Source organism: Sardina pilchardus, chromosome 9 (genome assembly GCF_963854185.1).
Source record: "Sardina pilchardus chromosome 9, fSarPil1.1, whole genome shotgun sequence".
Taxonomy (NCBI): Eukaryota; Metazoa; Chordata; class Actinopteri; order Clupeiformes; family Clupeidae; genus Sardina; species Sardina pilchardus.
Genome location: NC_085002.1, coordinates 16,451,525 through 16,475,359, shown reverse-complemented (window position 1 = coordinate 16,475,359; position 23,835 = coordinate 16,451,525). Strand labels below are relative to the sequence as shown.

The following is a 23,835-nucleotide window of genomic DNA, read 5'->3' as shown; positions in this document are numbered from 1 at the left end:
TTAAGTGTTCGTCAGAATGCACCACAGCCACAGATGTATGACATGACGGACATGAGAGTCGTGCTCAGTTAGTTGCAATTCAATAATCACAGTTCTTTCATCCACTCAACCATTAAGATGGTTACCAGGAGTGGGGTTCGAACCCACGAGGACATATGTCCATTGGATCTTAAGTCCAACGCCTTAACCACTCGGCCATCCTGGTGCTCAGTAGTAGACACTACAAAGTGATCAAGGGGAAATCTAAGGATCCCGGGTACAACATGCAAGACGTTTGTCATTTGTCAAACAAATGGCAGTCAAACAAATCACGGTCCTTTCATCCACTCAACCATTAAGATGGTTAACAGGCGTGGGGTTCGAACGCACGAGGACATATGTCCATTGGATCTTAAGTCCAACGCCTTAACCAATCGGCCATCCTGGTGCTCAGTATTACAAACTACGAAGTGATCAAGGGGAAATCTAAGGATCCCGGGTACAACATGCAACACGTTTGTCATTTGTCAAACAAATGGCGATGAAACAAATCACGGTCCTTTCATCCACTCAACCCACAAGATGGTTACCAGGAGTGGGGTTCGAACCCACGAGGACATACGTCCATTGGATCTTAAGTCCAACGCCTTAACCACTCGGCCATCCTGGTGCTCAGAAGTAGACACTATGAAGTGATCAAGGGGAAATTTAAGGATCCCGGATACAACATGCAACACGTTTGGCATTTGTCAAAGAAATCACGGTCCTTTCATCCACTCAACCCACAAGATGGTTACCAGGAGTGGGGTTCGAACCCACGAGGACATATGTCCATTGGATCTTAAGTCCAACGTCTTAACCACTCGGCCATCCTGGTGCTCAGAAGTAGACATTATGAAGTGATCAAGGGGAAATTTAAGGATCCCGGATACAACATGCAACACGTTTGCCATTTGTCAAACAAATGGCGGTCAAACAAATCACGGTCCTTTCATCCACTCAACCATTAAGATGGTTACCAGGAGTGGGGATCTTAAGTCCAACGCCTTAACCACTCGGCCATCCTGGTGCTCAGTAGTAGACGCTACGAAGTGATCAAGGGGAAATTTGAGGATCCCGGGTACAACATGCAACACGTTTGTCATTTGTCAAACAAATGGCGTGTTGTAGATGTTCTTGCATCTCGCAGGAATGTATTGGACTGTTGGAGTGTAGAAAAATTGTAATTCTGCTTTTTATTTGCCATTAGGCAGCGCATGTTTTTCTATAAATAACCTTAAGTGTTCGTCAGAATGCACCACAGCCACAGATGTATGACATGACGGACATGAGAGTCGTGCTCAGTTAGTTGCAATTCAATAATCACAGTTCTTTCATCGTTCGTTCTTTAACCACTCGGCCATCCTGGTGCACAGTAGTAGACACTACGAAGTGATCAAGGGTAAATTTAAGGATCCCGGGTACAACATGCAACACGTTTGTCATTTGGCAAACAAATGACAGTCCTTTCATCCACTCAACCATTAAGATGGTTACCAGGAGTGGGGTTCGAACCCACGAGGACATATGTCCATTGGATCTTAAGTCCAACGCCTTAACCACTCGGCCATCATAGTGCTCACTATTACACACTACGAAGTGATCAAGGGGACATCTAAGGATCCCGGGTACAACATGCAACACGTTTGGCATTTGTCAAACAAATGGCGGTCAAACAAATCACGGTCCTTTCATCCACTCAACCATTAAGATGGTTACCAGGAGTGGGGTTCGAACCCACGAGGACATATGTCCATTGGATCTTAAGTCCAACGCCTTAACCACTCGGCCATCCTGGTGCTCAGAAGTAGACACTATGAAGTGATCAAGGGGAAATTTAAGGATCCCGGATACAACATGCAACACGTTTGGCATTTGTCAAACAAATGGCGGTCAAACAAATCACGGTCCTTTCATCCACTCAACCATTAAGATGGTTACCAGGAGTGGGGTTCGAACCCACGAGGACATATGTCCATTGGATCTTAAGTCCAACGCCTTAAGCACTCGGCCATCCTGGTGCTCAGTTGTAGAAGCTACGAAGTGATCAAGGGGAAATCCAAGGATCCCGGGTACAACATGCAACACGTTTGTCATTTGTCAAACAAATGACGTGTTGTAGATGTTCTTGCATCTCGCAGGAATGTATTGGACTGTTAGCCTAGAAAACTAGACGCACCCTAGCGGCCAAAAATATTTTTGCCTAGCGGGATGGTCTAGGGTCGCACCGTTGAGGACAAGCCTGCGCCAGGCTTGAGTTCAGCCTGGCCAATCAGAACGCTCTATCTGTGTACGGAGTCCTTGAGCCCGCCTTAGCTCACCTTCGGCTTCCGATAAGACACCAGGGGGCTGGACGAGTTGGGTGTGAGACTGTGTTGCACAACCAGAGAAAAACAAAAGATGGATGAGAGTAACGAAGCACGCTCGTTTGAATCGGCTTTGGAAGAGTTAGACTTGGGCTTTTCATTGAAGTTTGAGCAGAAAGAAGCACTCAAGTCATTCGTTTTAAATAAGGATGTATTTGTCACACGCCATAGGCTACTTGACATTTCTCACGCAAAATATTTCCCCATTCAGTGCCCTTTATATTTTTTGTTTTCATGATGATAAACGTTGGTCCTTGCCTTGCCAACTCTGATTGACTGACCGCAATAACCAATCCATCAGTCCTTTGTGCCTAAATCTAACCAACCACGGAAGGCATCACGCAATAAACAAATCAGATGCAACGAAAGGCGGGTCTTGGCATCTAACTTATCTTTCACACACAACAGCGCCGACTCCGATAATTAGATTTAAAACGTTCTCCTGCTTGCTAGATTTTGTTCACTGTTGATTCGCTGTTTCTCCTTGAGTTTCCAAGTTAACGTTAAGGCTGCTACGTCTATCATTGTCCTATAGCCTACTTGTTGCAGAGCTGTGTGACATCTATTTGCCTCTGTCTTGGTAAGTTCACACTTGAAAAAGCGACTCTAATCGGAGCTGCCAAGTGTCACGCTTTGAGTGTGACAGTCAAAAAAATGTTCGACGAACGCATCTCACTCTTGCCATTTCCTGAAACTTGGCAGCCCTGTTGCCGTTTTGCCGACCGGCTACGATTGGTCACAAATGCTGGCCTATTACGTGCAGAGGCAGTTTGAAAGACAACTGTTCATCCCACCCAGAGGCTTCAACTCCGTGAATGGTCCGACCCCAGACTATACATTTCTGTGTAGTTTGGCTTGCCAGGCTATTGGACTGTTGGAGTGTAGAAAAATTGTAATTCTGCTTTTTATTTGCCATTAGGCAGCGCATGTTTTTCTATAAAGGAGGACCTTAAGTGATCGTCAGAATGCACCACAGCCACAGACGTATGACATGACAGACATGAGAGTCGTGCTCAGTTAGTTGCAATTCAATAATCACAGTCCTTTCATCCACTCAAACATTAAGATGGTTACCAGGAGTGGGGTTCGAACCCACGAGGTCATATGTCCATTGGATCTTAAGTCCAACGCCTTAACAACTCGGCCATCCTGGTGCTCAGTAGTAGACACTACGAAGTGATCAACGGGAAATTTAAGGATCCCGAGTACAACATGCAACAAGTTTGTCATTTGTCAAACAAATCACGATCCTTTCATCCACTCAAGCATTAAGATGGTTACCAGAAGTGGGGTTCGAACCCACGAGGACATATGTCCATTGGATCTTAAGTCCAACGCCTTAACCACTCGGCCATCCTGGTGCTCAGTAGTAGACACTACGAAGTGATCAAGGGGAAATTTGAGGATCCCGGGTACAACATGCAACACGTTTGTCATTTGTCAAACAAATGGCGGTCAAACAAATCACGGTCCTTTCATCCACTCAACCATTAAGATGGTTACCAGGAGTGGGGTTCGAACCCACGAGGACATACAGTGGGTACGGGTTGAGAATGCACCTTCTCCCGCGGGACTCCCGAAGAGATCCCGCAGTGCGTCAAGCCGATTTTTTTCGAGGCTAAGGCAATGTACCCAAACAACCACCAGGTGGCAGAAAGTTTCAACTGCATTTAATGATGAAGACCGCATATCCGTCAATAGTCGACTCCTTAATCTCATTGAATCATTAAAATGAAGGTGATGACTGGCGAAATTATTCAAACGACACTTCAATGAACCATTGTTGAAATGAATGAAAATGGTTATAGAAATCGCCTACAGCCAGCGTTATAAGAAATATATAAGTAGCCTAATAGTTAAAGTCTTCTTCCGTAACAGATAGCCTACGGGACGCTCTTTGTTCCGTAGGCTATTTTAAGGAACTACTCAATGCACACACACTGGGTAAACTGGCGCGCTACAAACATTAAAATGTCAAATCATATTTATTTCTCTTTGTCGCCATGATATTGGGGGAAACGCGGAGAGGCGAGATGGTCAGTCCTCGTATTTGTTCTTCGCGTTTCGTTATAAGAAATATATAAGTAGCCTAATAGTTAAAGTCTTCTTCTGTATTAAACAGATAGCCTACAGGACGCTCTTTGTTCCGTATTTTAAGGAACTACTCAATGCACACACACTGGGTAAACTGGCGCGCTAAACATTAAAATGTCAAATCATATTTATTTCTCTTTGTCGCCATGATATTGGGGGAAACGCGGAGAGGCGAGATGGTCAGTCCTCGTATTTTTTCTTCGCGTTTCGTTATAAGAAATATATAAGTAGGCTAATAGTTAAAGTCTTCTTCTGTATTAAACAGATAGTCTACGGGACGCTCTTTGTTCCGTATTTTAAGGAACTACTCAATGCACACACACTGGGTAAACTGGCGCGCTACAAACATTAAAATGTCAAATCATATTTATTTCTCTTTGTCGCCATGGTATTGGGGGAAACGCGGAGAGGCGAGATGGTCAGTCCTCGTATTTTTTCTTCGCGTTTCGTTATAAGAAATATATAAGTAATAGTTAAAGTCTTCTTCTGTATTCTCTGCCACATTCGACAACAGCATTCAAGTCAGTGATGCGCGGGCTGATCCAAATCGAGCGGGCGACCGCGGTCACCCGCGGTTATGGGTCAAGAAAAAATATTTTTAATGATATGCGGGTCATGTTTGGTCGGGTCGGTAAAAAAAAATATGCCCTTATTTTTTTGTCATTTAATAACATTTAACATAATTGTCTTTAGAAGAGAAAGACATAGGTTGCAGCATTCCCACTGAAACGCGATTCTATCCCCCACATTTTGTCACGAACATGTAGAAATGCACTTGTTGTTTCTGCGTAGACAGACCCTCGGCTACACTTGACATGCAGTTGTGTTCTGTTCTCAGAGCATGCTTTCTCTGTCTATGATCTGCAGCTTTTTTCTCGAACTGGCCAGCAGAAAGTGGCAGAATCGTCTACTGAGCAGCGAAGTTGCCGATGCAATGCGTGCTTCTCAAGTCTGATAATTTGCAGCAAGATCGAATGGTATGGAAAGAAAAATAAACTAAAAGTTTCCCAAATCAGGAAATACTTCTTAATTTAATGTCATCAAGGAATATAGCCTACAATTGGTATGAGCATACAATGTGCGTCCTTGCGCAACTTATATAGGCCTAGTGGCTCGTTGGAAAGCCCCACGTCTGCTCTTCCCCACGTCGTGCAATAAAGGTTTCATCTCGCTGAAATTTATAATCGCGGAGCAATGGACTTTTGGTCCATTGATGAAGACGTTAATAAAGAGTTTCTTAATAATATTCTATGCCTGCATTTCATGCTTGGGAGAGCTTCAAGGCATTCATGTGAGGAACGGCTGAAACAGAATTTGTATAGGAAAATCCTAGGCTAATTATGTTCAATGTTGAGTCAAATAGCCACATTTTTGGATGAATGCTGACACGGAACAAAAAAAAAGGTAGACTAAATGCATGTTTCCCAAATTCTGAGCAATTATAGGCTATATATAATTAGGCAATATATATTATTGTTTTACATGCATATGAGATAGGCGTAGCTCAATGACGCTACGACTAAGTTAGACTACTTTTTACAATAAGCGGGTCGGGAAGCGGGTCGGGTCCTGTATTTCAATAATTATTTTTTGCGGTCCGAGTTGCGGTCGGGTTAGTTGTAGACGGCGGGGCGGGGCGGGTCGTTCAGACACGTACCCGCGCATCGCTGATTCAAGTTCCTTCTCAGCACGAAGACGTGACTTTGCTTGCTGTTGGCCCAGAACAACATGCTCGGATTCACCAACAGAGTCGCGGCAACGTTGGTAGATACGGATGCCTGCTCTTCAGAGCCATCACCACAAAGGAGCACTACAGAGCCTGGTGCAAAACCACCAACTGGGATGGATCGAAGGGCAAGCAAGCACTGCCACACAACGTCAAGACCTTTGTGTTGTCAACAAGCAGAAAGTTTCCTACGATGGGGAGAAGTGGCCGCAAGGACTGCATCGATAAGATCAACGAATGCCTTCGCAAGCCCCGAAACCCTGGCGATACATTTTCTTTCCTTTAATTCAATAAAACATTGTTTATCTGAAGAACTTTTCCGAGGTTGTCTTGTCTACCAAATCCTAAACTTAAATAGAGTAAACATTTTATCTTATGAAAAAACTCTTAGGGGGAACAGTTAGGCAGCCCTTCCTCCATTATCGTAGTAGGACTATAGGCAATTTATTAGAGGGGTAAAAAAAACCTCATAAAGTAGGCTAGACTAAATGTGTCACTTTAGTGATTGGCTCTTTCAAATGCAAACTAGAGATGTAATTCCAAGGAAATTACGAGTGCATGAAAATGCAAAAATGGTGAGGACTTTTATTTTGAAACAGTTGTGGGTAGAGGAAACAGTTGAACAGGATATGTACTCTTTAAGAGAGCCAGAAAGCCTGAGACAGAGAGTTGCTGCCAGGTGGCTTTGAACACCTGGCTTAAGATTCTAATTGCTTAACGACTTCATTGTGATGTCATAATCCAATGTTAAGTCTATGGGAGAAAAAATGTTTTTAAAAATTCATATAAAATAAACGATAAAGTTTTCAAAGATGAAATTTACATAGCTGAAGTCACCTAAGTAAGACCTACGCAGCGCAGTTTGAATGAAGTCTCTACGTCGAACGGTTGAAGCTGAATTGAACGCACAAAAAGTGTGGAAGAAGAATAATATCGATAACTAGAGAATGTAATTCCAGGGAAATTACGAGTGCATGAAAATGCAAAAATGTATAGATACAGTAGATAATGTAGATATAGTTACTAAGGTGTAGCTAGGGTAAACATGGTGGTTGCATAGTTTAAAGAAAGCTGAGTGTGAAGGTAGACAGTTTAAAGCTTAAAGATTACAGTTCTAACTGAACTAATGATTTCTAGCAGTTATGCTAAAAATGCTAACAATGCTAACTATGCTAACAATGCTAACCAGGTTGATTAGCTAACTTAGCTAATCATTTCTAACAGTTATGCTAAAAATGCTAACTATGCTAACAATGCTAACTATGCTAACAATGCTAACCAGGTTGATTAGCTAACTTAGCTAGTCATTTCTAGCAGTTATGCTAAAAAGGCTAACTATGCTAACAATGCTAACCATGTTAACTAGCTAACTTGCTAGTGAGGACTTATATTTTGAAACATTTGTTGATAGGGTATCTATGGTGGCCACTATCAGTAATAAAGAAGTTACTGTAGTAAAATCATGTCGGTTGCTATGGAAACGGTCATAAACGCTTAATTTTAATGGTTGCTATGTTGGTTGCTAGGTACATGGAGGTTTCATGTAGTTGACTGGAGGCATAGTTGATGATAACTGACAGTTGGAATGGTTGAATAGTTAAATAGTTGAGTAGTTTCAATGGTTAAATGATTTAATAGTGTGTTATTGCAGTGAGGACTTTTATTTTGAAACAGTTGTGGACAGAGGAAGTATGAAACAGGATCTGTAGTCTTAATGAGATTGTATGCTTAAAGCCTGAGAGAGAGAGAGAGCTGCTGCACCTGGACTGGCCATCTGGCATAAGATTCTAATTGCCCTATTATGATGTCATAATCACAATGTTAAGTCTATGGGGGAAATTTTAATAGTTTTTATTTAATAGTTCAAAAAGTATAAAAGTTCCAAAGTTGAAAAATACATAGCTGAAGTCACCTAAGTAAGACCTACGCAGCGCAGTTTGAATGAAGTTTCTACGTTAAACGGTTGAAGCTGAATTGGACGCACCAAAACGTTAGAAGATAAATAAAAATAATAAGAAGAAACAGGATAACAGTAGAGTGCATTTTCATGCACTCTAATAAGAATAAACAGTATAACAGTAGAGTGCATTTTCATGCACTCTAATTAGGTGGATGGGCTTTTGAATGGGCCTGCTGCAGGTGAGAGGACAAATCCTAAGAATTTATTGTTTTTAGAAAGTGCCATTATCATTGCCATATTCTCTTAAAACATAGGCTATATATTTGAAAACGAGTTGATTAAGGCGAGACACTACAGTCGAAGGGGTAGGTTAAAATTTAAGGAGTAGGGTAAAATTTTTAAATAATAGGTATCACCATGAAACTTCCTCAGTTGATTACTTACACAAGTATGAGAACAAAATGTATTACAAGTTTTTGAAATGTGTATGTTTAATTATGCAAATGAGGCATTATCTCATTAAATATGCATGATTTTGCATATATTTCCGGTAGATAGATCTGAGCATATGATAAAGCCAGGTGCAAAATTATTCTTTCATGTTGTTTACAAACAAGATTACAATAAAATTACAGAAGGATTTCAGGATATCTGCTTTCATTGCCTAGGAAATCCAAATATACTGTCCATAGCCTTTAAAAAACGATTTTTGCCATGCTTTTTTGATTAACATGTCACATAAATCAGGCCAGGAATGATGTATTAACAAATCCCTCTGTAAATGTCTTCAGAATACTGTTAAGTGTATAACTGGAAAGTTTGGTGTAGATAGGTGCTACAGAGGCTGAGAAGTATCTACCGGAAAATGACTCAAAACCGCAAATAACTAGTTTTGAGAAAACAGCCTTAAAACACAGCCAATGAGATTCGTTCTCAGCTTAGACTCGTCTTTGAACTTTCGCGATTGGTTGCCAATACAAAGGAAATGTCCATATTTGGATTGCATGGCGTTATGCAGGAGGAGCAGGGCTTTCCAACGGTGTGAGACACGATATGATTTGGATCACGTTCGCGGGAGTACATGACATTTTAGAATGGGAACTTTTGAGAAAATGTGGAGAAATACATAGGCGCGAGCACACAAAAGTTCGTGAAATAAACACCTAAATGTGCAAATCGGACTTTGTTGTTGTAGTAGGGTGGTAGAATACATGCTAAGGTAGCAAACTAGCACAAAATCTCGAAATTGACCGGAGGTCAAAAAAACAATGTTTTCAACTGCCGTGTCTCGCCTTAAAGGCTTCTAATGGTGTTTCTATAATATGATAAAAGCAGAGATTGAGATGTGTGTTTGGAACAGTTTTTCAAATCCCCCGGGGGTATTTAGACTCCAGGGTGTTAAGCACTCATTCACAACTGTCCCATCGCTAAATGCTCTCTTGTGTTGCGTGATCACACAAGTATACCTGTCGTAGGCTAGTGTGCTTTTAATTTGATAGGCCTAATTATTATCTCCGCCAAGGATATAACAAAGTCTATGGATTTGCTATCCAGTAGCCTAATTAGGCTATGTGCCACGTCCGATTTCGCAAGTGGTGTAGTAGGCTACATTTAAAAATCGACAGCCGCCTGTGAGATTAATTTCATGAAGAGCAATTGTCTTGTGCGATCATTCCCCCTCCCCCACACTCGTCTAACCAGTTCACTACATTATAGCCTAGGCTACCTATATGCGGCACTGAGGACGACACTTGAGCCCGACACTATGTCAATGTAAAAATGTGTGTGAGTGCGCGCTGAACCACGAATTAACATATTAACTTTTCTTTTCAGCAGACATCGCAAACATAAAAAGAATCTCAAAACAGAAAGTCTTTCATTTTTTTTAATAAATCGATGCATTTTGTTTTGATGGTTTCCGGAGAGGTTCCTCGACTGGGTTTCGAATGCCGGTCGCTGGCGTACGACACCTATGCTTCAACCTCTTGCGCCACAGCTGGATATGAATTACGACAGGCTTTATTCGGCAGCTGTAGCCTACTTGAAACGCCGATCAAAGGTTCTGACATGTTAAACTGACGTTATTAATTCACCACATGATAAAATGCTGTCATATAGCTTGACGTCCAGCAGCCTATGGTAGTCTATGCCTATCTCTGAATAAACATGAACATCCATACGATACATAGCCTACGTTGCTAGAAACTTATTTTGCGGAGCTAGGCCTGCTAGTCGATGGTTACAATGAATACCCTCACTGCCCTATCGCATATCTGACCATGACAATGTTACAAAATGCGCGATCTTCTCCATGCATGTAGCCTACGGTTATAAGTAAAGTGACAAGCATAGGCATGTATTAAAGAGATTTCTGTTAAATACATTTTATTTTCAGTCGTCAAAAGTGGTGGGGACAAAATCTGTGACAAGTGCTGGGTACATAGGCTACCCAGCGTCGCCGGTTAAAATGAACATGCCTCCGTTTTAAAATAGCCTACACATTTCTAAGTATTCCTAACATGTTAATGTTGCCAAAATGTCCATCTCTTTCGTCTTCGCCTTGACGTTGACAATAATAGCCTATCACGGAAATGCGGTCTTGTAACCGTAATGAATTCATGAATTAATCTAAGGTTGCCTTTCGAGTATTTCAGGTTGAATTGAAGGCTATTTCCTTCTGATAGGCCTATATGTTTCTAAAACCATTTTCATTCATTTCAACAATGGTTTATTGAAACGTCGTTTGATTAATTTCGCCAGTCATCACTTTCATTTTAATAATTAAATGAGACAGATAGGTATGCGGAGCATTTCTCTCCCTCTCCATTGACCAAAACGTTGCTCTGGCATCTCTGCTGGACTGACTGAGTTATAGGCTACGTCGAGTGAGAGAGCTGTGAGGTAGGCTGTAAACATTCGAAAACTCTGCAACTGCAATCTAACATGCCGAGCGTCATGTCTCTTTTCTCCGCTTGTCACCAGCGCGGTGTCCTCGGGTTTTTCCATGAGCCGAACCTTCATATTATTAGGGCGGTCTATGTTGCCCCCTTGCGGTTGCAGTTTTCCCGATGCTTCGGGAGTCCCGATGTGCGGGAAAGAAAGGAGCATTCTCAACCCGTACCATCTGTATGTCCATTGGATCTTAAGTCCAACGCCTTAACCACTCGGCCATCCTGGTGCTCAGTAGTAGACACTACGAAGTGATCAAGGGGAAATTTGAGGATCCCGGGTACAACATGCAACACGTTTGTCATTTGTCAAACAAATGGCGTGTTGTAGATGTTCTTGCATCTCGCAGGAATGTATTGGACTGTTGGAGTGTAGAAAAATTGTAATTCTGCTTTTTATTTGCCATTAGGCAGCGCATGTTTTTCTATAAAGGAGGACCTTAAGTGTTCGTCAGAATGCACCACAGCCACAGATGTATGACATGACAGACATGAGAGTCGTGCTCAGTTAGTTGCAATTCAATAATCACAGTTCTTTCATCCACTCAAACATTAAAATGGTTACCAAGAGTGGGGTTCGAACCCACGAGGACATATGTCCATTGGATCTTAAGTCCAACGCCTTAACCACTCGGCCATCCTGGTGCTCAGTAGTAGACACTACGAAGTGATCAAGGGGAAATCTAAGGATCCCGGGTACAACATGCAACACGTTAGTCATTTGTCAAACAAATCACGGTCCTTTCATCCACTCAACCATTAAGATGGTTAACAGGAGTGGGGTTCGAACCCACGAGGACATATGTCCAATGGATCTTAAGTCCAACGCCTTAACCAATCGGCCATCCTGGTGCTCAGTATTACACACTACGAAGTGATCAAGGGGACATCTAAGGATCCCGGGTACAACATGCAACACGTTTGTCATTTGTCAAACAAATGGCGATGAAACAAATCACGGTCCTTTCATCCACTCAACCCACAAGATGGTTACCAGGAGTGGGGTTCGAACCCACGAGGACATACGTCCATTGGATCTTAAGTCCAACGCCTTAACCACTCGGCCATCCTGGTGTTCAGAAGTAGACACTATGAAGTGATCAAGGGGAAATTTAAGGATCCCGGATACAACATGCAACACGTTTGGCATTTGTCAAAGAAATCACGGTCCTTTCATCCACTCAACCCACAAGATGGTTACCAGGAGTGGGGTTCGAACCCACAAGGACATACGTCCATTGGATCTTAAGTCCAACGCCTTAACCACTCGGCCATCCTGCTGCTCAGTAGTAGACGCTACGAAGTGATCAATGCGAAATTTAAGGATCCCGGGTACAACATGCAACACGTTTGTCATTTGTCAAACAAATGGCGTGTTGTAGATGTTCTTGCATCTCGCAGGAATGTATTGGACTGTTGGAGTGTAGAAAAATTGTAATCCTGCTTTTTATTTGCCATTAGGCAGCGCATGTTTTTCTATAAAGGAGGCCCTTCAGTGTTCGTCAGAATGCACCACAGCCACAGACGTATGACATGACGGACATGAGAGTCGTGCTCAGTTAGTTGCAATTCAATAATCACAGTCCTTTCATCCACTCAATCCACAAGATGGTTACCAGGAGTGAGGTTCGAACCCACGAGGACATATGTCCATTGGATCTTAAGTCCAATGCCTTAACCACTCTGCCATCCTGGTGCTCAGTAGTAGACACTACGAAGTGATCAAGGGGAAATTTGAGGATCCCGGGTACAACATGCAACACGTTTGTCATTTGTCAAACAAATGGCGTGTTGTAGATGTTCTTGCATCTCGCAGGAATGTATTGGACTGTTGGAGTGTAGAAAAATTGTAATTCTGCTTTTTATTTGCCATTAGGCAGCGCATGTTTTTCTATAAAGGAGGACCTTAAGTGTTCGTCAGAATGCACCACAGCCACAGATGTATGACATGACAGACATGAGAGTCGTGCTCAGTTAGTTGCAATTCAATAATCACAGTTCTTTCATCCACTCAAACATTAAAATGGTTACCAAGAGTGGGGTTCGAACCCACGAGGACATATGTCCATTGGATCTTAAGTCCAACGCCTTAACCACTCGGCCATCCTGGTGCTCAGTAGTAGACACTACGAAGTGATCAAGGGGAAATCTAAGGATCCCGGGTACAACATGCAACACGTTAGTCATTTGTCAAACAAATCACGGTCCTTTCATCCACTCAACCATTAAGATGGTTAACAGGAGTGGGGTTCGAACCCACGAGGACATATGTCCATTGGATCTTAAGTCCAACGCCTTAACCAATCGGCCATCCTGGTGCTCAGTATTACACACTACGAAGTGATCAAGGGGACATCTAAGGATCCCGGGTACAACATGCAACACGTTTGTCATTTGTCAAACAAATGGCGATGAAACAAATCACGGTCCTTTCATCCACTCAACCCACAAGATGGTTACCAGGAGTGGGGTTCGAACCCACGAGGACATACGTCCATTGGATCTTAAGTCCAACGCCTTAACCACTCGGCCATCCTGGTGTTCAGAAGTAGACACTATGAAGTGATCAAGGGGAAATTTAAGGATCCCGGATACAACATGCAACACGTTTGGCATTTGTCAAAGAAATCACGGTCCTTTCATCCACTCAACCCACAAGATGGTTACCAGGAGTGGGGTTCGAACCCACAAGGACATACGTCCATTGGATCTTAAGTCCAACGCCTTAACCACTCGGCCATCCTGCTGCTCAGTAGTAGACGCTACGAAGTGATCAATGCGAAATTTAAGGATCCCGGGTACAACATGCAACACGTTTGTCATTTGTCAAACAAATGGCGTGTTGTAGATGTTCTTGCATCTCGCAGGAATGTATTGGACTGTTGGAGTGTAGAAAAATTGTAATCCTGCTTTTTATTTGCCATTAGGCAGCGCATGTTTTTCTATAAAGGAGGCCCTTCAGTGTTCGTCAGAATGCACCACAGCCACAGACGTATGACATGACGGACATGAGAGTCGTGCTCAGTTAGTTGCAATTCAATAATCACAGTCCTTTCATCCACTCAATCCACAAGATGGTTACCAGGAGTGAGGTTCGAACCCACGAGGACATATGTCCATTGGATCTTAAGTCCAATGCCTTAACCACTCTGCCATCCTGGTGCACAGTAGTAGACACTACGAAGTGATCAAGGGGAAATTTAAGGATCCCGGATACAACATGCAACACGTTTGCCATTTGTCAAACAAATGGCGGTCAAACAAATCACGGTCCTTTCATCCACTCAACCATTAAGATGGTTACCAGGAGTGGGGTTCGAACCCACGAGGACATATGTCCATTGGATCTTAAGTCCAACGCCTTAACCACTCGGCCATCCTGGTGCTCAGTAGTAGACACTACGAAGTGATCAAGGGGAAATTTGAGGATCCCGGGTACAACATGCAACACGTTTGTCATTTGTCAAACAAATGGCGTGTTGTAGATGTTCTTGCATCTCGCAGGAATGTATTGGACTGTTGGAGTGTAGAAAAATTGTAATTCTGCTTTTTATTTGCCATTAGGCAGCGCATGTTTTTCTATAAAGGAGGACCTTAAGTGTTCGTCAGAATGCACCACAGCCACAGATGTATGACATGACAGACATGAGAGTCGTGCTCAGTTAGTTGCAATTCAATAATCACAGTTCTTTCATCCACTCAACCATTAAGATGGTTACCAGGAGTGGGGTTCGAACCCACGAGGACATATGTCCATTGGATCTTAAGTCCAACGCCTTAACCACTCGGCCATCCTGGTGCTCAGTAGTAGACACTACGAAGTGATCAAGGGGAAATCTAAGGATCCCGGGTACAACATGTTAGTCATTTGTCAAACAAATCACGGTCCTTTCATCCACTCAACCATTAAGATGGTTACCAGGAGTGGGGTTCGAACCCACGAGGACATATGTCCATTGGATCTTAAGTCCAACGCCTTAACCACGCGGCCATCCTGGTGCTCAGTAGTAGACGCTACGAAGTGATCAAGGGGAAATCTAAGGATCCCGGGTACAACATGCAAGACGTTCGTCATTTGTCAAACAAATGGCAGTCAAACAAATCACGGTCCTTTCATCCACTCAACCATTAAGATGGTTAACAGGAGTGGGGTTCGAACGCACGAGGACATATGTCCATTGGATCTTAAGTCCAATGCCTTAACCAATCGGCCATCCTGGTGCTCAGTATTACACACTACGAAGTGGTCAAGGGGACATCTAAGGATCCCGGATACAACATGCAACACGTTTGTCATTTGTCAAACAAATGGCGATGAAACAAATCACGGTCCTTTCATCCACTCAACCCACAAGATGGTTACCAGGAGTGGGGTTCGAACCCACGAGGACAAACGTCCATTGGATCTTAAGTCCAACGCCTTAACCACTCGGCCATCCTGGTGCTCAGTAGTAGACGCTACGAAGTGATCAATGCGAAATGTAAGGATCCCGGGTACAACATGCAACACGTTTGTCATTTGTCAAACAAATGGCGTGTTGTAGATGTTCTTGCATCTCGCAGGAATGTATTGGACTGTTGGAGTGTAGAAAAATTGTAATTCTGCTTTTTATTTGCCATTAGGCAGCGCATGTTTTTCTATAAAGGAGGCCCTTAAGTGTTCGTCAGAATGCACCACAGCCACAGACGTATGACATTACGGACATGAGAGTCGTGCTCAGTTAGTTGCAATTCAATAATCACAGTCCTTTCATCCACTCAATCCACAAGATGGTTACCAGGAGTGAGGTTCGAACCCACGAGGACATATGTCCATTGGATCTTAAGTCCAACGCCTTAACCACTCGGCCATCCTGGTGCTCAGTAGTAGACACTACGAAGTGATCAAGGGGAAATCTAAGGATCCCGGGTACAACATGCAACACGTTAGTCATTTGTCAAACAAATCACGGTCCTTTCATCCACTCAACCATTAAGATGGTTACCAGGAGTGGGGTTCGAACCCACGAGGACATATGTCCATTGGATCTTAAGTCCAACGCCATAACCACGCGGCCATCCTGGTGCTCAGTAGTAGACGCTACGAAGTGATCAAGGGGAAATCTAAGGATCCCGGGTACAACATGCAAGACGTTTGTCATTTGTCAAACAAATGGCAGTCAAACAAATCACGGTCCTTTCATCCACTCAACCATTAAGATGGTTAACAGGAGTGGGGTTCGAACGCACGAGGACATATGTCCATTGGATCTTAAGTCCAACGCCTTAACCAATCGGCCATCCTGGTGCTCAGTATTACACGCTACGAAGTGATCAAGGGGACATCTAAGGATCCCGGGTACAACATGCAACACGTTTGTCATTTGTCAAACAAATGGCGATGAAACAAATCACGGTCCTTTCATCCACTCAACCCACAAGATGGTTACCAGGAGTGGGGTTCGAACCCACGAGGACATACGTCCATTGGATCTTAAGTCCAACGCCTTAACCACTCGGCCATCCTGGTGCTCAGAAGTAGACACTATGAAGTGATCAAGGGGAAATTTAAGGATCCCGGATACAACATGCAACACGTTTGGCATTTGTCAAAGAAATCACGGTCCTTTCATCCACTCAACCATTAAGATGGTTACCAGGAGTGGGGATCTTAAGTCCAACGCCTTAACCACTCGGCCATCCTGGTGCTCAGTAGTAGACGCTACGAAGTGATCAATGCGAAATTTAAGGATCCCGGGTACAACATGCAACACGTTTGTCATTTGTCAAACAAATGGCGTGTTGTAGATGTTCTTGCATCTCGCAGGAATGTATTGGACAGTTGGAGTGTAGAAAAATTGTAATTCTGCTTTTTTTTTGCCATTAGGCAGCGCATGTTTTTCTATAAAGGAGGCCCTTAAGTGTTCGTCAGAATGCACCACAGCCACAGACGTATGACATGACGGACATGAGAGTCGTGCTCAGTTAGTTGCAATTCAATAATCACAGTCCTTTCATCCACTCAATCCACAAGATGGTTACCAGGAGTGGGGTTCGAACCCACGAGGACATATGTCCATTGGATCTTAAGTCCAACGCCTTAACCACTCTGCCATCCTGGTGCACAGTAGCAGACACTACGAAGTGATCAAGGGTAAATTTAAGGATCCCGGGTACAACATGCAACACGTTTGTCATTTGTCAAACAAATGGCAGTCAAACAAATCACGGTCCTTTAATCCACTCAACCATTAAGATGGTTACCAGGAGTGGGGTTCGAACCCACGAGGACATATGTCCATTGGATCTTAAGTCCAACGCCTTAACCACTCGGCCATCCTGGTGCTCAGTAGTAGACGCTACGAAGTGATCAAGGGGAAATCTAAGGATTCCGGGTACAACATGCAACACGTTTGTCATTTGTCAAACAAATGGCAGTCAAACAAATGACAGTCCTTTCATCCACTCAACCATTAAGATGGTTACCAGGAGTGGGGTTCGAACCCACGAGGACATACGTCCATTGGATCTTAAGTCCAACGCCTTAACCACTCGGCCATCCTGGTGCTCAGAAGTAGACGCTATGAAGTGATCAAGGGGAAATTTAAGGATCCCGGATACAACATGCAACACGTTTGGCATTTGCCAAACAAATGGCGGTCAAACAAATCACGGTCCTTTCATCCACTCAACCATTAAGATGGTTACCAGGAGTGGGGTTCGAACCCACGAGGACATATGTCCATTGGATCTTAAGTCCAACGCCTTAAGCACTCGGCCATCCTGGTGTTCAGTTGTAGAAGCTACGAAGTGATCAAGGGGAAATCTAAGGATCCCGGGTACAACATGCAACACGTTTGTCATTTGTCAAACAAATGGCGTGTTGTAGATGTTCTTGCATCTCGCAGGAATGTATTGGACTGTTGAAGTGTAGAAAAATTGTAATTCTGCTTTTTATTTGCCATTAGGCAGGGCATGTTTTTCTATAAAGGAGGACCTTAAGTGTTCGTCAGAATGCACCACAGCCACAGATGTATGACATGACGGACATGAGAGTCGTGCTCAGTTAGTTGCAATTCAATAATCACAGTCCTTTCATCCACTCAATCCACAAGATGGTTACCAGGAGTGGGGTTCGAACCCACGAGGACATATGTCCATTGGATCTTAAGTCCAACGCCTTAACCACTCTGCCATCCTGGTGCACAGTAGCAGACACTACGAAGTGATCAAGGGGAAATTTAAGGATCCCGGATACAACATGCAACACGTTTGTCATTTGTCAAACAAATGGCAGTCAAACAAATCACGGTCCTTTAATCCACTCAACCATTAAGATGGTTACCAGGAGTGGGGTTCGAACCCACAAGGACATATGTCCATTGGATCTTAAGTCCATCGCCTTAACCACTCGGCCATCCTGGTGCTCAGTATTAGACGCTACAAAGTGATCAAGGGGAAATCTAAGGATCCCGGGTACAACATGCAACACGTTTGTCATTTGTCAAACAAATGGCGTGTTGTAGATGTTCTTGCATCTCGCAGGAATGTATTGGACTGTTGAAGTGTAGAAAAATTGTAATTCTGCTTTTTATTTGCCATTAGGCAGCGCATGTTTTTCTATAAAGGAGGACCTTAAGTGTTCGTCAGAATGCACCACAGCCACAGACGTATGACATGACGGACATGAGAGTCGTGCTCAGTTAGTTGCAATTCAATAATCACAGTTCTTTCATCCACTCAACCATTAAGATGGTTACCAGGAGTGGGGTTCGAACCCACGAGGACATATGTCCATTGGATCTTAAGTCCAACGCCTTAACCACTCGGCCATCCTGGTGCTCAGTAGTAGACGCTACGAAGTGATCAAGGCGAAATCTAAGGATCACGAGTACAACATGCAACACGTTTGTCATTTGTCAAACAAATGGCGGTCAAACAAATCACAGTCCTTTCATCCACTCACGCTCACGCGGACATATGTCCATTGGATCTTAAGTCCAACGCCTTAACCACTAGGCCATCCTGGTGCTCAGTAGTAGACACTACGAAGTGATCAAAGGGAAATCTAAGGATCCCGGGTACAACATGCAACACGTTTGTCATTTGTCAAACATATGGCGGTCCTTTCATCCAGTCAACCATTAAGATGGTTACCAGGAGTGGGGTTTGAACCCACGAGGACATATGTCCATTGGATCTTAAGTCTAACGCCTTAACCACTCGGCCATCCTGGACGCTACAAAGTGATCATCGCTAATAATAACTGGTATTTTTGAGTGAATCTCCCTACATGAAGATGTCCCTCCATGAATGGGAAATTTAAGGATACTGGCACGGGCAGTATAGTATACAAACTATTCCAAAGTTTACAGACTGATTGGTGCTTTGTTTTATGTGTAGACACCAGGGGCCTGTACTACGAAGGGAGCTCAACCTACCCAGATGTAACCCAGGGTTACTTTGCTAAACCGGGGTTGACAAAACCTGGTTATCTTCATTGGTGCTAATCGGTACTACGACGTTGAGTAAGAAGTTGATTTGTTGAACTGGGGTTAACCTCATCGGAGTTGGTGCGCGTTCACATAAAATGGGCGGGTTGCAGCGCAAATCACCACTTTTAATGATGACGCGATCACGCTATTTTACGCATAAGGAATGAGCAATGATTATAAAAAAGTTGCGAGGAATTAAAACCCACTTTACGATACATCAAATACGTCGGCACCAAACAAAGCAAGACAAGGCTGTTGGCAACGTAGGCTATTGCAGATCGGATATATGAAAGTAAAGTTTTATTTCATGTTCCTTAAATAGCCTATGTGTTACGGAGGATTAATAGCTTGCGGAATGTCTGAAATGTGTTGAAATAAATACATTTTGAGTTCATAAGAGTCCTACAGATGCAACACAATTCATGCCATGTATATTAATAAATATTAATAAAGGATAATTAAATGTTTAGCCCCATTGACTGATTTAGTGTATGCCTATCCTGTGAACATTTTAGATGTAACGGCAGTGCCGCTGGCAGCAGGTGAAAATGAAACTCAAGAACATTCAGAGGGTTTATAGGCCTAGTTATAGCTTGCATTAATATTTCTTAATTATGAAAATATGTTATATTGCCAATGCTTATAGCCTCCACTTTGCCTCGATCAGCTGACAAATGCAACGAATTCCCTCGGCTGAGAATGTATAGGCTATCTTTCATAGAGAATATTATATGGAGAACGATTCTGGCGGTCTTTAAAAACTCTCGCCTTGCGAAGAGGCGCTTACAATTTGCGCTCCAATAATGTATCTTCCAAGTAGCCTACGTCGACATTGTGGGGTGTGGTTAACCGCAAACCTCGGGTTAACCAAGATCATAACCTGCTCGGAGCAGGTTTGAGATGCAGCGTAAATTGCCATGGCAGCATACCTAGGTTAAAACCTATCCACCTTTCGTAGTACGGGTTAACCGGGAAGTTACGCTACACGTGATCAACTTACTCTCGAAGTTACCCAGCTAAGCCAGTAACCCCGCTTCGTAGTACAGGCCCCTGGAGCAAGCTGCTGACGAGGTTTGGCGCTGTTGAGCAATGTTAGTGGTTTAACAATGTGAGTTTGATAGCATGTGGTTGTATACCCCATGCTAACCCACTGTTTGCTATTTTGGGCTGTAGCCCTTTCTCTTGCTAGCTTTGTACTGCGTGATCAACGAAAAATACTTCTTCCACGGCTTAGTTGATGTATGTTCATTCAGAAAAACACATTTTTTTCAATTTACGCAGACTTACACTTTAATCACCTCATCTCTTGATGTAGATGTTTCTCCACTATCCTTTGATGCTGCATTTAGTATTTCCCATTAATGAGTAATTAGACAACAGTTCCGTCAGTCATTTCATTCCTTAGGCCCATCATGGCAGTGTTGCTCTTTAGCATTACTGTAAGACAGCTACCAGAAATGGGGTTCAAAGCCACAAGGTTATGCTTCCAATGGTTCCTTAGTCCAACGCCTTCACCACTCAGCCATCCTGGTCCTCCAAGTACACCCAAGTGAGGACATTTTGTTATGTAAATGTTGAGCAATGTTTTTGTTGTCAGTGATAACCGTCAGTGAAAGGAGTTAGGCTAACTATAACTAATGTTAATGTAGCTGTCTCTCCTTTGGGTTTAATTATTTCTACCATTCTACTATTAATGATGAATTCATTTTGTAGTGTGGCATTTTTAAGACAATGCTGAGAAACTTAGATCCTGATCAACTTGAAGTACTTTCGTTTGACCAGTAGAGGTCGCAATAAGATCAGCGACCGAAAAAGGTAATACATGCAATGTGATGGTATGCTGACCAAAGAGTTATTGCTGTGAAAATGAAGACAAGTGTAATCCTCTTTGGTTAAATTAACTGTGAGTGCAATATGAATTGGGTCTAATGGAATTTAATCACATTTAAAAATGGAGGGAGGGAGGGAACCCCTTTTCACATATTGTATAAAATTATGTTGTTTAGGTCATCAATAATGTGCCACACAAGTATTTTTACATTTGTTTCACAACATTGCCCTATTTAACCTCAGAGCGTCTTAGAGTCTGGACTAGCCAATATGGTGCTGATACAATGCACTGCCTTAGGTCAGTGATATTTACAAACAGGCAGGGTATTTGTGCAGTTGAGAGTGTTCTGAGACTCTCACATGTCAGTATCAGTTAGTAATCCCCTCCGGAGGGGGATGCATGAGGGAACAACAACCAGTGTTCCTCACCACCAAGAGGCCGTGGAGGAAAAGCCTTAGCAGCACAACAGCTGGAGAACAAACTCTGGCACACATCTGCTTCATGATGTGCACAAGAACAGCAGAGATCAGCAAAAACTATTTGCACCAATATCTGTTCACAAAGGTCCCAGAAACAGGCCAAGTTTTGCAGATACGATACGTTGAACATTGATGAGAGTTCATACCAAGAGAAACTGTTTATTTATATTCAACAAATTATTTTTTCAACATATCCGTCTGTAGGTTTAAGGTATAGCCTACCACTTAATAGGGTACATTTCCAAAACCCTAATAATTTCTCCGGTGTCCATACAATTCTACAGAGATTTTATTTGCTTATTAGTTCACTTTGATCATTGTTTTCACCTATAACTGTTGATGTGGCTAAAACTCTGGGAGGACATTTTTGACATTTAAGAGTAACATTTTGTATTAACATGAAATGTACTGTCTGTGCTATGATGACATCTTGGATTGAGAGTTGTGTGAGTGTAGGCCTGACAGAGAGGTGTGTGTGCTGCGCTGTGCTGTGCTGTGGTGTGGTGTGGTGTGGTCTAACTCTGGTGATTGAGTTCTTCGTGTTCTGATGTTGCAACCGGCCCAGCTGGGACACAGCCCCTGAGGGATCTGTAGGTGGGGTAGGGTGGTGGTTGGGTGTGGTGGAGAGGAGGTGGGCGTTATGTAATGTTGTTGGGGAAGACAAGTCAGAGTTTGTGTCCTCTCGTTCAACAACCCCTAGCACACCCGTTACCGTAACACAAAAAAGTCTGAGCAAAGTCCTCTGAAAAATCAGCACAACAAATGCTGATCGCCACCACAAAATGCTTCTGCGTCTTGGTTTCAGAGTGGTTTTATATTGGCAACTGTTTTATTGTGCCAATGTTTGCCAATGCTTACCACTTTAAAGCTAGTCCTGACAAGATCAGATTTTTATGCAGTTTATGCCACTGTGGTGTTTCATCGTAACCAAGCATCAAGGTTCAAAACAATCCTCTTTCCCTTGTTTTGTTTTTGTGTGTACATGTATGTATGAATCACAATATATTAAAGTGGCCATTTTAACAAGCTAAGATCATGGGACATTTTTTTTTTTCAGAGCCGTCCATGAAAGGTCCCTACCTCCCTACTAGCCTCCTTCCCATCCCAAACTAGTCTCATCTTCTATGCGGTTCATACTGTTGTGTTCACACAATACTGAAAGGTTTGTATTGGGGCTAGCCCTGGCTTTTCTTGAACAAGAAAAGTGACACAGATTTGCTGTTGTATGCAACTGAGACCCACTCATATCCATAGAGCACAGATGTGAGTTTGTCTCCACACAGCGAGATCCAATCAGGTCATTCTAGCCCTAGCCACAGACCATATGTGCTGCAGCATCCATGGTTGTTGCACACTGACAGGCTTGTCTGGCCCAGCTAGTGGCCACAAACCATTGGGCAGTATTGTGTTGCTACCTTGACCTGGGTTAGGCACCCAGGGGCTGGTCAATGCAGCTATTGTAGTGTCTGAGAGAGGGGCTGGGTGCTTTTTACTGGGCTGTTCTGAAACAGTGGAGACCGTTCAAGGGGTGTTCTCTCTCACACACACACACACACACACACACACACAGAGATGCAGACACAGTCACCCACAGACAAATAGACACAGACACACACACACACACACACACACACACACACACACACACACACACACACACACACACACACACACACACACACACACACACACACGCACACTTTCATACACATATTCTAACGGATTACTTGCAGAAATTCCCACATACAAGTGTGTATGCATGGGCATTTGAGTGCATTTGTGCTCTAAGAGACAGATTATAAACACACATGCACACACACACACAGCCACTCTGTCTGAAATCGAAACCTCATCACTGACTCACACCCACCCACCAACCATGAAATCAGATAGTTGTTTAATGCCAAATACTGTTTTTTATTAGTCAGAGGAAGTGACAGTGCGATATCTCTGCAGTACTTTTCCAGCTCTCTTTGCTTCAACACTGAGAATTGCTTTT

At 43.1% G+C, this 23,835-nt stretch overlaps 33 non-coding genes across 33 annotated transcripts; all 33 read right to left on the bottom strand.

Annotated features, from left to right (window-relative positions):
• Nucleotides 1–122: 122 nt before the first annotated feature.
• trnal-uaa (transfer RNA leucine (anticodon UAA)) lies at nt 123–205 on the bottom strand. The gene has a single exon. It is a non-coding gene; the product is annotated as a tRNA-Leu (tRNA).
• Nucleotides 206–566: 361 nt separating this feature from the next.
• On the bottom strand, nt 567–649 carry trnal-uaa (transfer RNA leucine (anticodon UAA)). Its single transcript has one exon. It is a non-coding gene; the product is annotated as a tRNA-Leu (tRNA).
• A 124-nt stretch (nt 650–773) lies between these two features.
• On the bottom strand, nt 774–856 carry trnal-uaa (transfer RNA leucine (anticodon UAA)). Its single transcript has one exon. It is a non-coding gene; the product is annotated as a tRNA-Leu (tRNA).
• A 656-nt stretch (nt 857–1,512) lies between these two features.
• On the bottom strand, nt 1,513–1,595 carry trnal-uaa (transfer RNA leucine (anticodon UAA)). Its single transcript has one exon. It is a non-coding gene; the product is annotated as a tRNA-Leu (tRNA).
• Nucleotides 1,596–1,734: 139 nt separating this feature from the next.
• trnal-uaa (transfer RNA leucine (anticodon UAA)) lies at nt 1,735–1,817 on the bottom strand. The gene has a single exon. It is a non-coding gene; the product is annotated as a tRNA-Leu (tRNA).
• Nucleotides 1,818–1,956: 139 nt separating this feature from the next.
• Nucleotides 1,957–2,039, bottom strand: trnal-uaa (transfer RNA leucine (anticodon UAA)). Its single transcript has one exon. It is a non-coding gene; the product is annotated as a tRNA-Leu (tRNA).
• Nucleotides 2,040–3,455: 1,416 nt separating this feature from the next.
• trnal-uaa (transfer RNA leucine (anticodon UAA)) lies at nt 3,456–3,538 on the bottom strand. Its single transcript has one exon. It is a non-coding gene; the product is annotated as a tRNA-Leu (tRNA).
• A 124-nt stretch (nt 3,539–3,662) lies between these two features.
• On the bottom strand, nt 3,663–3,745 carry trnal-uaa (transfer RNA leucine (anticodon UAA)). Its single transcript has one exon. It is a non-coding gene; the product is annotated as a tRNA-Leu (tRNA).
• A 7,869-nt stretch (nt 3,746–11,614) lies between these two features.
• Nucleotides 11,615–11,697, bottom strand: trnal-uaa (transfer RNA leucine (anticodon UAA)). The gene has a single exon. It is a non-coding gene; the product is annotated as a tRNA-Leu (tRNA).
• A 124-nt stretch (nt 11,698–11,821) lies between these two features.
• On the bottom strand, nt 11,822–11,904 carry trnal-uaa (transfer RNA leucine (anticodon UAA)). The gene has a single exon. It is a non-coding gene; the product is annotated as a tRNA-Leu (tRNA).
• A 139-nt stretch (nt 11,905–12,043) lies between these two features.
• trnal-uaa (transfer RNA leucine (anticodon UAA)) lies at nt 12,044–12,126 on the bottom strand. Its single transcript has one exon. It is a non-coding gene; the product is annotated as a tRNA-Leu (tRNA).
• A 124-nt stretch (nt 12,127–12,250) lies between these two features.
• On the bottom strand, nt 12,251–12,333 carry trnal-uaa (transfer RNA leucine (anticodon UAA)). Its single transcript has one exon. It is a non-coding gene; the product is annotated as a tRNA-Leu (tRNA).
• A 332-nt stretch (nt 12,334–12,665) lies between these two features.
• On the bottom strand, nt 12,666–12,748 carry trnal-uaa (transfer RNA leucine (anticodon UAA)). The gene has a single exon. It is a non-coding gene; the product is annotated as a tRNA-Leu (tRNA).
• Nucleotides 12,749–13,080: 332 nt separating this feature from the next.
• trnal-uaa (transfer RNA leucine (anticodon UAA)) lies at nt 13,081–13,163 on the bottom strand. Its single transcript has one exon. It is a non-coding gene; the product is annotated as a tRNA-Leu (tRNA).
• A 124-nt stretch (nt 13,164–13,287) lies between these two features.
• trnal-uaa (transfer RNA leucine (anticodon UAA)) lies at nt 13,288–13,370 on the bottom strand. The gene has a single exon. It is a non-coding gene; the product is annotated as a tRNA-Leu (tRNA).
• Nucleotides 13,371–13,509: 139 nt separating this feature from the next.
• trnal-uaa (transfer RNA leucine (anticodon UAA)) lies at nt 13,510–13,592 on the bottom strand. Its single transcript has one exon. It is a non-coding gene; the product is annotated as a tRNA-Leu (tRNA).
• Nucleotides 13,593–13,716: 124 nt separating this feature from the next.
• trnal-uaa (transfer RNA leucine (anticodon UAA)) lies at nt 13,717–13,799 on the bottom strand. Its single transcript has one exon. It is a non-coding gene; the product is annotated as a tRNA-Leu (tRNA).
• Nucleotides 13,800–14,131: 332 nt separating this feature from the next.
• trnal-uaa (transfer RNA leucine (anticodon UAA)) lies at nt 14,132–14,214 on the bottom strand. The gene has a single exon. It is a non-coding gene; the product is annotated as a tRNA-Leu (tRNA).
• Nucleotides 14,215–14,353: 139 nt separating this feature from the next.
• Nucleotides 14,354–14,436, bottom strand: trnal-uaa (transfer RNA leucine (anticodon UAA)). Its single transcript has one exon. It is a non-coding gene; the product is annotated as a tRNA-Leu (tRNA).
• A 332-nt stretch (nt 14,437–14,768) lies between these two features.
• On the bottom strand, nt 14,769–14,851 carry trnal-uaa (transfer RNA leucine (anticodon UAA)). The gene has a single exon. It is a non-coding gene; the product is annotated as a tRNA-Leu (tRNA).
• Nucleotides 14,852–14,968: 117 nt separating this feature from the next.
• On the bottom strand, nt 14,969–15,051 carry trnal-uaa (transfer RNA leucine (anticodon UAA)). Its single transcript has one exon. It is a non-coding gene; the product is annotated as a tRNA-Leu (tRNA).
• A 361-nt stretch (nt 15,052–15,412) lies between these two features.
• trnal-uaa (transfer RNA leucine (anticodon UAA)) lies at nt 15,413–15,495 on the bottom strand. The gene has a single exon. It is a non-coding gene; the product is annotated as a tRNA-Leu (tRNA).
• Nucleotides 15,496–15,827: 332 nt separating this feature from the next.
• On the bottom strand, nt 15,828–15,910 carry trnal-uaa (transfer RNA leucine (anticodon UAA)). The gene has a single exon. It is a non-coding gene; the product is annotated as a tRNA-Leu (tRNA).
• A 124-nt stretch (nt 15,911–16,034) lies between these two features.
• Nucleotides 16,035–16,117, bottom strand: trnal-uaa (transfer RNA leucine (anticodon UAA)). The gene has a single exon. It is a non-coding gene; the product is annotated as a tRNA-Leu (tRNA).
• Nucleotides 16,118–16,478: 361 nt separating this feature from the next.
• trnal-uaa (transfer RNA leucine (anticodon UAA)) lies at nt 16,479–16,561 on the bottom strand. Its single transcript has one exon. It is a non-coding gene; the product is annotated as a tRNA-Leu (tRNA).
• A 509-nt stretch (nt 16,562–17,070) lies between these two features.
• trnal-uaa (transfer RNA leucine (anticodon UAA)) lies at nt 17,071–17,153 on the bottom strand. Its single transcript has one exon. It is a non-coding gene; the product is annotated as a tRNA-Leu (tRNA).
• A 139-nt stretch (nt 17,154–17,292) lies between these two features.
• trnal-uaa (transfer RNA leucine (anticodon UAA)) lies at nt 17,293–17,375 on the bottom strand. Its single transcript has one exon. It is a non-coding gene; the product is annotated as a tRNA-Leu (tRNA).
• A 139-nt stretch (nt 17,376–17,514) lies between these two features.
• trnal-uaa (transfer RNA leucine (anticodon UAA)) lies at nt 17,515–17,597 on the bottom strand. The gene has a single exon. It is a non-coding gene; the product is annotated as a tRNA-Leu (tRNA).
• Nucleotides 17,598–17,736: 139 nt separating this feature from the next.
• trnal-uaa (transfer RNA leucine (anticodon UAA)) lies at nt 17,737–17,819 on the bottom strand. Its single transcript has one exon. It is a non-coding gene; the product is annotated as a tRNA-Leu (tRNA).
• A 332-nt stretch (nt 17,820–18,151) lies between these two features.
• trnal-uaa (transfer RNA leucine (anticodon UAA)) lies at nt 18,152–18,234 on the bottom strand. The gene has a single exon. It is a non-coding gene; the product is annotated as a tRNA-Leu (tRNA).
• Nucleotides 18,235–18,373: 139 nt separating this feature from the next.
• trnal-uaa (transfer RNA leucine (anticodon UAA)) lies at nt 18,374–18,456 on the bottom strand. Its single transcript has one exon. It is a non-coding gene; the product is annotated as a tRNA-Leu (tRNA).
• A 332-nt stretch (nt 18,457–18,788) lies between these two features.
• On the bottom strand, nt 18,789–18,871 carry trnal-uaa (transfer RNA leucine (anticodon UAA)). Its single transcript has one exon. It is a non-coding gene; the product is annotated as a tRNA-Leu (tRNA).
• A 313-nt stretch (nt 18,872–19,184) lies between these two features.
• Nucleotides 19,185–19,268, bottom strand: trnal-uaa (transfer RNA leucine (anticodon UAA)). Its single transcript has one exon. It is a non-coding gene; the product is annotated as a tRNA-Leu (tRNA).
• Nucleotides 19,269–23,835: the final 4,567 nt, after the last annotated feature.